Below are 13,046 nucleotides of genomic sequence, written 5' to 3'. Positions count from 1 at the left end.
CAAGCTCAAGTTGAGAAAGGAAAGGCGTCAAGGTTGGAGCCCCAGTGTCCTGGCTAGGTGACAGACGGTGGTCCATATCTAACAGGAGACAGGAAGATGGCTGCCGGAGATCCGAGGTGAACCAGGACAGGGTTGGAGCCCGCCGGTACCGACACCGGAGAACCGACCCGGAAACCGTGCACATTGGGGGTACTTGGACCCTGAAGCCAGGATGGGACCCAACGGCCTAGCTAATTAACCAATTGAGGGCAGGATTATAGGTCCTGTCCCAACCAAAGTCAGAAAAGCAGACAACTACCCACCGAGAGGGATAGGGCATCTGCCGGGGCCCGGTAGATCCCAAGGGTCAACGTCAGCGGGCAAGGCTCCCAACAAAAAGGACCGGGAGCGGACTCCCGTGTTTCACATCGGGAAGTCCAACACACCACACGCTGAGTGCAGAGGAAAGTGATATGGATCATCAGCCCGGGTGTGGGACCAGATACACCCGACCGCGGCGGCTGGCCACCAGCACCTTGGTTTACCACTGGACTTGTGTGATTTATTCAACCGTAAGTAACCTAACATCCCCCGGTTCGACCGGACGCGCCGGTCCCTGCAGTCACAATCCCTGGCATTAGAGACACTGGGCCCCGGGGCATCCATCCCTACCCACGGATGAGTTAACATCCAGCTGCCATCCCATCGTCCCTGGGAGTCCCACAACAGCACCGGTGGTGCCACACTTCACCACACACCGTGGGTGGCGTCACAAACAGTTTATGGCAAATCCCGTACAAATACGTCCCCTTTTATTTGAAGTGTCCGCGCGACCCCCGGGTCCGGTAGAATCTCTCGAGCCACACTGCGGATCTGGATCCGAGCAGCCCGGCTGCTGGCACGGGGGCGGCACACCTCCACTCGCACCCATTCAAGTGAATGGGATCGAGAGAAACATCGGACTGCACTCGGATGTTATCCCAGTGCAGTGCGATATACACACGGGCTGACAATGGAGGAGATGGGGGGATTAACCTCTTCCTCTCCTCCGCAGCGCCTGCCCTCAGCTTCACAACTGTGATCTGATTGCAAGATCGGGTCACAGTCGCATGAAACTCGGCTCACGCTCGCAGCAGAGCCTGAGCCAGGGGTCATTAGCATATCGCATCCGATGCTCTCGCATCAGATGCCATACATTCGTGTGTGTCCAGCCTAACAGGTAAGTCTAAGGGCTCATGCGCATGTTGCCAAATTTCAGGCATTTACGCTGCGTATTGCACCGCAGCGTAAATGCATGCAACCTGTATCCCCAGCACAATCTATGAAGATTGTGCATAATCCATGTACACGTTGCATTTGAGAGCGCAGCGATTTGGATGCCAAAATTTTGTTCTAAATCGCTGCGTTCTAAAAAGCAACATGTCACTTATTCCGTGCGCTTTGGATGCAGGACCTGCTCTGTCTATGGCAGAGGCTGCATCCAGAGCGCATAAAATCGGCTTTTTTTCTGCAGAAATACTGCATTCATTCTGCAGTGTTTCTGCAGCGATTTGACGGGCACATGTGCTGTCAAATCCCTGCAGAAATGTCTGCAGGGACACGACGCAACGTGCGCACACAGCCTAAGGGTCCATACACTACGCTCATGGAGGGGAGTACGGACCCTTATAGCTTAAATTGAGCCCATAGACTGCTTTGTGCTCATGTGCCTGCAAAAGCTAGACTCTTCATAGCAGTGTTGACCTGGATCAGTGGGGGGACTCATGACCCGAACCCCCTCTGATCAACAATTCTTTGCAGCATATATCTCAAAAGACAAATGATATATGTTGATTAAAGATTGGTTCAATACCTACCAAAAATGGGATATTGCACACACTGCTTATTGTTATACAATGAGACATATTTATAATTTTTAAACAGTGCAAACTTTGACTAGCCAGTGTTAAGGTGCACCAAATTTATCAAAATGGTTCTTGCTGTTTGCTAAGTGTGATCAATTTTAATACTAAGGGGTACTTTACACGCTGCGACATCGCTACCGATATATCGTTGGGGTCACGTCGTTAGTGACATCGCAGCGTGTAACACTAATGACCAGCTGAGGGAGTATTCTCCGGTCGTGATGTCTGTGTTACCAAACCCCTTATACTATAAATAAACACACGAACTGCATGCGACTTGGTTCAAATGGCCACAGCAGCCTTTTATTGCCTATTGTTCACAAACTAAGCACCTTAGGGACGCCGTCCAACGGGCGACCCAAAACAACACACAGATAACAATAGACAATGCCAATTACATGACCCTCCCGGGGTCAGGCCCAGTCCATAACTACTACTCCCCTTGCCTCTGGCCGCAACACACCGACCCAGAGACGAGGTGCCAATCACCCCCGGATTGACACCCCCACACTTTGGCAGAACCCCGTGCCTGCCATATCCCGGAACCGAGAGCCACCATACCGAGACAATGACTCCCGGTCCAGTTACCAGTCACTTCCAACCTCTGGACCAGACCTACCCCCCCGCCGCTGTGACAAATAGCATCCCAACATCCCAAACAACGTCCCCCAGATGACAACACAAAAAGGGAGGGTGGGCGGGGATCCCTTGGCGTCCGGAAGAAGAAGAGGAGGTAACCCCCTCCTCTCCCAGACTAACCCTTTCCCTACTCCTCCTCTTCCTCCCAAGCTAAAACCACCCCTTAATGCCATATTAGGCCTGCCTACCAAACTGTCCCTATTAACCCCATCACTCCCTAACTCCCCCTTGGTCATGTCGCCCCTCCTCCCCAAGGGGGGATCCATGGCTGTCTTGACCAGCTGAGGGAGTATTCTCCGGTCGTGATGTCTGTGTTACCAAACCCCTTATACTATAAATAAACACACGAACTGCATGCGACTTGGTTCAAATGGCCACAGCAGCCTTTTATTGCCTATTGTTCACAAACTAAGCACCTTAGGGACGCCGTCCAACGGGCGACCCAAAACAACACACAGATAACAATAGACAATGCCAATTACATGACCCTCCCGGGGGCAGGCCCAGTCCATAACTACTACTCCCCTTGCCCCTGGCCGCAACACACCGACCCAGAGACGAGGTGCCAATCACCCCCGGATTGACACCCCCACACTTTGGCAGAACCCCGTTCCTGCCACATCCCGGAACCGAGAGCCACCATACCGAGACAATGACTCCCGGTCCAGTTACCAGTCACTTCCAACCTCTGGACCAGACCTACCTCCCCGCCACAGGACAGACCACGTGACACCTTACGTGGCCTGGACCCGCCACACACCAAAAGCTCGCTCAACACCATCCTGCAGGCCCAATGCCCATAAATCCACTCCAATGTCGTTGAGGTGCACTCCGTCACCCCTCCGAAACCGCCAATCTGCCGGCTCCAACTCCCTGTGCCTCACCACAATCCCGCCGTTCCTGATCACAAACCTGGCAACCACCCGATTCACCTGGGCCCTGGCCTTATTGACCTTTTCCACCGACCGAGCCCCCCACCACGACAACCTGGTCACTATGTCTGACCACACGACAATCAAACCCAGGTACTGCTTCCACAACCGCAGTAAGTCAATCTTTATGTCCCGGATCAGATCCCGTGACGCCCGGACTCCCAGATCATTACCTCCCACGTGTAATACCAGCACATCCGGAGGCCGGTCAACCTTACAATAACGACCAAATTCTGGGACCACCCTGCCCCACTCCATGCCCCGAACACCGATCCACCGAACAGTCGCCTGCCCACGATCCAGCCCTAGCTGCTGACCATTCGGGCGAACCGCCGCCCGCAGAGCACCCCAGAACACGAAGGAATGCCCCAGAATCCAGATTAGGCACATCCCTACAACAAAGAAAGACAACGAAAACAGAAATTAAAACCAATAACATCACCACCATCAACGCCACATTCTACCTCCGTCCTCTAACACTTGTACATTACCCCCTCTTTTTTTTTTTTTATATATAAACCACTTCCAAACCGCCAGACCACCTGTACCTAGACCAAAGTTACCATAATGCTACAACAGCTGCGGCCTCATGTACCGCCAAAAACAAGAAGATTCCCATCTACCAATACGCTTTACCACCTCATCTCCAAGCCCCCAACGAGCGGCCTCCGTAGCTGCCCCTATCCGAAAGGAATGCGACCCGAAATCCTCCGGGCGCTCCCCCACGTTCCGCAAACTACGCCGCAGAACCGCTACAAACTGGAACCTTGATAAAAAGGACCCATCCACGTGCCGCAAAAATGGGCCCGGTAAACCCCCCCTCACGGCCATGAATTGCTCCACCAAACGCACTGGGCACAACTCCTCCCCCGGGACCGCGTATAACACAACCAAACTACCGCGGCCCAGCTGATCCGTTTTCGACTGACTAATCCGGCACTCCACCTGATCACCGCCCACTCGCACATCCTCAAGCAGCAACCCGCCGCCTGTCACCCTGGACGGGCTTACCAACTCACCGATCCGGAAAGCTCCATAAAAAGCAAGACCGAAAGCCGTTGTAAACAAAACAGTCTCGTAAACCGACTCACAAATGCCGCTCAGGCCCCCCACCAACCGCCTCAACAAACCAAACGATACGGGACGCCTCTTGTCCCTCTCCCGCACACCGCGGCGGAACCCCCGCAAGGCCCGTCGAACCCGAAAATCCTGCGAAACATCTTGTTCCCCTCTCATTTTTAACCAAAACGCCACCGCCGCCACCCGATGCGCCACGGCCGACACCGATCGCCCGGCCGAGAAATCCACACTCACCAATGCCAGTAATGCCACCAAGTAATCCACGCCTACCCCATCAAACATCCGACCCAGCAACTCCTCCCATTCAGCCCACACCTTAGCATATCGGCACCAAGTCACCTCAGTCACCGAATTCCGAATCAATTCTGAAATCACCGCCTCACCAGATTCCATAAATCCACGGGACACTCCACTCCGACTTCGTCCGCCCAAGGCAGTAGCGCCCGAAACCTGCTGAACTGAAAACGAGACAAAGCGTCAGCCACCCCATTGTCAACTCCCGGAACGTGCTTTGCCACCACCTGTACATTCAGCTGCAGACATCTCAACACTAAATGCCGCAAAAACACCACCATTGGCTCCGACTTAGCCGACAAGTTGTTAATAGCAAACACCACCGCCTGGTTATCACAATGGAAGCAAACCTTCCTCCCGGCAAAACGCGACCCCCACAGCTCCACTGCTACCACGATAGGAAATAGCTCCAACAGAGCCAAATTCCTGACCAAACCGCTCTCCCGCCACGCCTGTGGCCACCGACCCACACACCAGTGACCTCGAAACACGGCCCCAAACCCTGCCGACCCAGCCGCATCGGTGAACAGCTGTAACGCCCCGTTAGACGCCACCTTCTCCATCACCAGGGCCCGGCCATTGAAACACTGCAAAAATTGATCCCATACCAAAAGATCGTCCTTGATTGCCTTCGTGATTCGCACGAAATGTGTCGGCGACCGCACACCTGCCGTCGCCGTTGCCAAACGTCTCGCAAAAACTCTCCCCATCGGCATAATCCTGCAAGCGAAATTCAATTTCCCAAGCAAGGACTGCACCACCTTAAGCCGCACGTTCTTTGCCGCCTTCACCCCTGCCACCGCGGCCCTCAAATCACGAACCTTCTCCTCCGGCAACCTACATTCCATGGCAATAGAATCAATCTCAATCCCCAAAAAACGCATCACAGGCGCCGGGCCTTCCGTCTTATCGGGAGCCAAGGGAATCCCGAAGCTGTCTGCGACTTTCTGCAACGCAAATAACAACCCCGCACAAACCATTGAACCTGCCGGCCCAACACAAAGAAAATCGTCCAAATAGTGAATAATGGACGTAAGCCCAGACACATCCCGAACCACCCACTCTACAAACGAACTAAACGCCTCAAAATACGAACACGAAATTGAACAACCCATTGGCAAACAGCGATCAACATAATAACTGCCATCCCACCAGCAACCTAACAAATGCTGACTATCTGGATGAACCGGTAACAACCGAAACGCCGCTTCCACATCAGCCTTTGCCATCAACGCCCCCCGACCCGCAGCCCTGACCAGGTCCAACGCCTTGTCGAACGACACATAATATACCGCCGCTAACTCCGGTGCAATGCCATCATTCACCGATAACCCCTCTGGGTAAGACAAATGATGGATAAGCCGAAATTTGTTCAGCTCTTTCTTCGGCACAACCCCCAACGGCGAAACCACCAACTTCGAACACGGCGGGGCGTCATAAGGACCGCCCATTCTGCCCAAAACCACCTCCTTTCTCAGCTTCTCATCCACCACATCCGCATGATCCCGAGCAGAACGTAAATTACGGTACGGCGGGGGCGATGGACTAACAGCCGACGGGATACGGAAACCGTCAGAAAAACCAAACCATAACAACGCCGCTGCCTTGCCGTCCGGATACCTATTTAAAAAGGGGGCCATCGCTTCTACCTTCACCGGCGTCATCCCTTTTTCCAACCCCGTCACCCGCTTTTCCTTTCCCCTTTTTAAAGCACTTGGACAGGCTATGTCCTCCCCCACAACCTGAGCATTCATGCTTAAAGCGGCATGCCGCTCCAAACCTGCACTGCCCCTCATTATATTGCCAACAGAAACCTTTTTTCTGACTTGCCGGGGACCCGGCCCCCGGTCCCCCGGCACCCCCCCGAAAGGGCTGAGTCGGTGCCGACATCAGTCGCATAAATAAGGAAATATCCTTATGGTCCCATCGCATATCCGGCCGCAACGCCTTCCGCTGCCGGAATTGCTCGTTGTAACGCAGCCACGCCAGCCCGCCATGAACCCGATAAGCCTCCCCTATCGCATCCATGTAACAAAACAAGGCCGAACAATGCTCCGACTCCTTTTCCCCGACCACGCTCGCCAAAATCGCAAACGCTTGCAACCAGTTTGCAAAAGTCCGAGGAATAAGCCTATAACGGCGCTTTTCCTCCTCGTCCTTCTCCTTTTTGGAGTCGCTCGGCTTAACCCTATCCAAATTAAATTTCTCCAGGGGAAGCAGAGAAAAAATCTCCACATATTCCCCTTTCCAAATTTGTTTCCGCACCTCCTTCTTTAAATGAGCCCCCAGCGGGCCCTCAAAACAAACATAAACTTCGCTTTTAGCCCTATCATCTAGGCGCACCACCTCATCCTCCTTCTCCTTTTCTTTTTCCTTTGCCCCCTCCGCCGCACTCCCCCCTGCGCCCCCCCCTTCCGCCGTGCCCGCTCCGTCCCCCCCTCCCACCGCCGCCGCCCCCCGACCTGTCGTCCCCACCCACGCCGCCGCCGGCGCCTGCGCCGCCCCCCCCCCCAGCCCCGGCAACCGCCGCCAACCCCTGCAACAGCCCCAACAACTGGCTCCACACTGCTACTCCGCCGGGCGCTGCCGTGTCCGCAGCCGCCCTCCCGCCCCCGACACTCCCCGCCAGCGCAGCCCCTGCCGCCCCCGCTGCCGTCTCACCCAACCGCGGCTCAGCGTCCCCCGATACCGCTGCCTCGCTGTCCTCCGTTTGCCGACCATCCGACTCTTCCGACAGCACGACCTCCTCATCCTCGCCGCTGACATCTTCTTCCATCCGACATCCGGGGGGCGCCGCCGCGGCACCCCCCCCACCACGGCCGCCAAACCGGGCCGCCGCGTGGGCAGTGCCGTCCCCGCTCCGTCTCTTGCCCTGGGGCGACAGCCCAGGAGACCGTCCTGTCCCCCGCGCCGGCACCCCAGGCCTCGACCTCTTGCGCCCGCGCCCACCCCCTCGCCGACTGCCAGGGGACTCTGGACGCGGACTGATGGACGCCTGGCTCTGGATCCCAGCCGTCGCCGCCTCTGGCCCTCCTGGGCCGCTGCAGGCCTCCTGCCGCTGGGTCCTCCCGCTCCCACGGGACACCGCCACATCCGGGGGCTGCACAGCGGTCCTGAGTGACCGGGCGGTCGCCGCATGGCTCACGCCGTCACCCCTGCTCACTGCCGCGCCAGGGTCAGGCACCACAGACCTCCCCCTGGCGCTGGACCTACCGCCGCCTGCAGCCCCTCGGTCCCCCCGCCGACTGCAGGGGGAACTGCTGGCCTCCATCCCTCGCCGAGCGCGCTCCCGACCTGGAGCCGCTGCTGTCACTGAAAATCCAGCCCGGAGGCCGGGACCGGAAGTAGGCCCCGCGCTGGCCACTCCCACCTCCCGACCACCGCGGCTGGAACGCAGATTCCTCCCGCTGCTGCTGGGAGCAGCAGCCGGACTGCGCTGCTGCTCGGCCCGCTGCGGAGGGTCCCTGGAGGGGCTCTGGCATCTCCTCCTCGCCCCCCCCCGCACCCGGGGAATACCTGCGGGGGGGCCGCGACTGGCGCACACCACAGCTGGGGGAGCGAGGGGCAAGCGCCGACGGGTTAACCCCGGCAGCCCTGATGTGGGTCTGCACTGCCAGGGGCCCGTGCGCTGCAATGGCTGCTGCAATCAAGCGCTGAAGTTCCTGGAGATCAGCCATGGTGGTCCTCGTGCTGCTGATCCCTTGGCATCCGGAGGAAGAAGAGGAGGTAACCCCCTCCTCTCCCAGACTAACCCTTTCCCTACTCCTCCTCTTCCTCCCAAGCTAAAACCACCCCTTAATGCCATATTAGGCCTGCCTGCCAAACTGTCCCTATTAACCCCATCACTCCCTAACTCCCCCTTGGTCATGTCGCCCCTCCTCCCCAAGGGGGGATCCATGGCTGTCTTGAGCGACAATCAACAATCGCACAATCGTTCCAAAACAGTGATCGTTGACACATCGTTCATTTCCTTAATATTGCTGCTGACACCGGTACGATGTTGTTTGTCATTCCTGCGGCATCACACATCGCTATGTGTGACACCGCGGGAGCGACGAACATCTCCTTACCTGCGTCCACCGGCAATGCGGAAGGAAGGAGGTGGGCGGGATGTTATGTCCTGCTCATCTCCGCTTCTATTGGCCGGCCGCTTAGTGACGCGGCAGTGACGTCCCTATGATGCCGAACGCCCTTCCCCCTTGAAGGAGGGATTGTTCGGCTGTCACAGCGACGTCGCTGTCAAGGTATGTGCGTGTGACGCTGCCGTAGCGATAATGTTCGCTACGGCAGCGATCACACAATATCGCACACACGACGGGGGCGGGTGCTATCGCACGCAGCATCGCTAGCAATTGTTAGCGATGTCGCACCATGTAAAGTATCCCCAAGGGGTACTTTACATGCTGTGACATCGCTACCGATATATCGTCGGGGTCACGTCGTTAGTGACGCACATCCGGCGCCGGTAGCGACATCGCAGCGTGTAACACTAATGAGCGACGATCAACGATCGCAAAAATGTTCCAAAACGGTGATCGTTGACACATCGTTCATTTGCTTAATATTGCTGCAGCCACCGGTACCGTGTTGTTCGTCGTTCCTGCGGCAGCACACATCGCTATGTGTGACATCGCGGGAGCGACGAACATCTCCTTACCTGCGTCCACCGGCAATGCGAAAGGAAGGAGGTGGGCAGGATGTTACATCCTGCTCATCTCCGCCTCTCCGCTTCTATTGGCCGGCCGCTTAGTGACGCCGCAGTGACGTTGCTATGACGCCGAACGCACCTCCCCCTTGAGGAAGGGATTGTTCGGCAGTCACAGCGACGTCGCTGAACAGGTATGTGCGTGTGATGCTGCCATAGCGATAATGTTCTCTACGGCAGCGAGCACCAAATGTAGCACGAGCGACGGGGTCGGGTGCTATTGCACACGACATCACCAGCAATCGCTAGCGATGTTGCAGCGTGTAAAGTACCCTTAAGTCTGACTTTACACCAGCTACTAGTTTGCTGACTATGTGCCAAAAATATTCGCCACAATTTTTTGCGCATTGTGTCGCAAGTGAAATCATGCCGCTTTATTGGAAAAACACACCTTTTCAGTGAGGTCACACCTCCAAGTCCATGTGCACAGGTTGAGTATTTGGTGAGATTTTACCTCAGTATTTGTAAGGTCACGAGCACACATTGAATATATGGTGAGTTTTTACCTCAGTATTTGTAAGGCAACGTGGACACATTGAATATATGCTGAGTTTTTACCTCAGTATTTGTAAGGCCACGTGCACACATTGAATATATGGTGAGTTTTTACCTCAGTATTTGTAAGGCCACGTGCACATGTTGAGTATTTGGTGAGTTTTTTACTTCCGTATTTGTACTCAAAAATAGAAGAGAAACAATCAGAGGAAAAATATAAGAGAAATGTGACGCCCTGGACTAGTCAGGTTGTCCCAGGTAGTCCCGTACACACACACACACACACACACACACACACACCCTCCCTTTAGAAAGGTGAGCAGCCAAACTACAAACCTTTGTCACCACCCTCCGGGTTTGAGGGGGGGCGGAGCCAGGCGGTTGGCTCTGCCCACCGAGGAGTTCACAGGCCTGGAGGCGGGAAACAGTAGAGCTAAGTTTTAGCCTTGACAGTGGAAGGGAGTGAGGAGAGTCAAGTTCAAGGGCAGGCCCGTGCTCAGGCCTGCCAAAGTCTACACTAGGTGTCTAAGTTGGAGCCCAGTCACCTCTGGCAAAGAGGCAGACGGTGTTGGCCGCCTGCAGGAGCTGGGATTACAGCCGGTGGAACCATAGGGACCGGGGTCGGGCGGTGGCTCGCCGGTACCGAACCGGGGAACCAATTGGAAACCGGAGCACCAGGAGGGGTACTCAGACCCAGTACGAGGCCCAGAAACAACTAGGCTAAGTCGAATCAACTGATTGAGGACTGGACTTTAGGACCTTTCCTATACAAGACCTGACTGAAGACAACAGCCCAACCATTAGGGTAAAGCCACCACCAAAGCATAGAGACCCAAGGGGCCAGCTTCTGAGGGCACACAGGGCTCTCCCGACATACAGCAAGCCAGGGAGCGGACTACCGTTGCTTAGGCATAAGAGTCATAACGTTTACACTAAAGAGGTTCAGCAAAAAGGCGGAAACCACCAACCTGTTAAGGGGAAGCTGCAGCCGGCTGCGGGCACCATTCATCATCTTGTTTGGTTCACTAGAGACTCCAGCGTGTTTTATCATAGTGAGTACACCAGTGCCTTTGGGCCGCGCACCGCACCGCACCAGCGCCCCAGCACGCATCCATCCCCTCACCTCAGCACCTCCCTCGGGCCCCCGGGACCATCATCTCCCCTACCCACGGAGGGGGTCAACACCAAGCTGCGCAACAGCGTCCCCGGGAACCTAGTTAACGGCAGCGGTGGTGTCCATCCATTCACCACAACCCGTGGTTGGCGTCACGAACTTAAACCCCCCTGCAAACCACCGCGGCTCCGGCCGTGGATCTCCCCACCGAAGTCCCTACGTGTAGCGCCAACCCCCTTTCAGAGCGACGTGACCCCCAGGTCTGTGGAGAGCTCGAGCCACCCACTGATGAGCACAGATCCGAGCAGCTCGGCAGCCGGCCGAGCCCCGGGGCGGTACAGAAACATTGACACCACTTCTGTATTTCTTACCACTTCTGGTTTTGACTACAAATACTGAGGGAAAAATCATCAAATACTCAATGGGTGCACATGGCCTACTCGGAAAGTCGTAAAAAGTGTCTTAGGGTATGTCTGCACGCTGTAGTTCATCATAAAAAACTGCAAACTGTGGGCCAAAAACGTATACATTTTTGATAATGCAGGTTTTTTTTTGAGTTTTTAATCACCTTATTTAGTTTAATAGGTAAAAAATGCAGAAAAAAATGCAAAAAGAACTGACATGCTGCAACCATAAAAAAGGCGATGTGCGAACAGCAAAACTGAAATCTCATTAACTTTGCTGGGCAAGGAAATGCTTGAAGTTTTGTGCCACAAACTGCAGCTAAAAACGCGGCAAAAACGCAGTGTGCACATGGGGCCTTAAATGCCTCATAAATATGGTGCAGGGCGTGAAAGACAGTTTTTTGGTTCACATTACACAGAATTCTGGCGTATTTAGCTTGCCTTAGTTTCTTTAAATGTCAAGGTAAAGATAAAAAATTATTTATTTAAAAGAACTGAAGTCCTCAGTGGTTGATACCTTTTAATGGCTAACTGAAAAGATGGAAATAATAGCAGGCTTTCCAGACTACTCAGGTCTCTTCTTCAGGCTCAATATAACAAAATCTGAAGAATCACATATTTATACACAACATGACAAAGATATATTTTACCTGAAGGTAGAAAAAAAAAACATAAAAAGTTCCTATGAGCAACCTTATGATTTCATATGTGTATATTGAGTCAGCGAAAATAATAAAAGCGCCAGGGGTCGATCCATTAAAATTAGCATTGCACACGCAAAGCGCTCTCTGGAGTATGATGTGCCAAAGTCATTCAGAGGAATCTTAGCACTTCATGAATTTGGTGCTTCTTATTAGTGTTGTGTGTTGCTGAGTGCCTTGCCAAAAATGCTACTCCATTACTACCACTAGAGTAGCATTTCTGGCAGAAGAAACACTGACACTTTTGCTGAAATTGATGGGCAGACATAGCCATGCCCTGTCCTGCCCCCGGCTCCACCCATTTTGGTGGAGCAGCTTCAATCTGACATGAAAACCCCAAAAGTCACAAATTCTTGGCATAACTCCATGTTGCACAAACATCCTGAGACTTTTTAAGTGTTTTCATATAAGCTTGGCTAAATCAGGTCCTCAATACATTATATACCGCTGATAGATACCAATTTTAGCCCATAAGAAAATAATTCAAACACAGCCCTAATAATAAAATGGCAATTATACCTACAATGTAATACAGCTAGTAGCATCAACTATCCATACAGACCATAGGGAATATATTGACCTGTGTGTTAGGTTATTATATTCCTTATGCTCTACGCACTGTGGTTGCTGCTACTAAATGTATGGCATTGTCAGGTCCTTTTGCCATTATGTTATATATAGCAGTAAGTAGTGTGTGTTGACTCCTATTTTCTTTTCGATGGTTACTGCTTTTTTGCATTAAAAGGCAACATCTTTTTGGGCCTATTTTGAGGTATAGATTAAGGATTGGTTCAATAGA

General features: G+C 53.9%; 1 protein-coding gene across 11 annotated transcripts in view; it reads right to left on the bottom strand.

The window, feature by feature from the left end:
* Positions 1–13,046, bottom strand: part of NAV3 (neuron navigator 3) — a 1,060,193-nt gene that overhangs the window by 137,872 nt on the left and 909,275 nt on the right. The window lies entirely within an intron of this gene.

This window comes from Anomaloglossus baeobatrachus, chromosome 4, assembly GCF_048569485.1.
Source record: "Anomaloglossus baeobatrachus isolate aAnoBae1 chromosome 4, aAnoBae1.hap1, whole genome shotgun sequence".
In the NCBI taxonomy this organism is placed as follows: domain Eukaryota; kingdom Metazoa; phylum Chordata; class Amphibia; order Anura; family Aromobatidae; genus Anomaloglossus; species Anomaloglossus baeobatrachus.
Note: the sequence above shows the minus strand (reverse complement) of the source record. Positions and strands in the feature narration are given on the sequence as shown.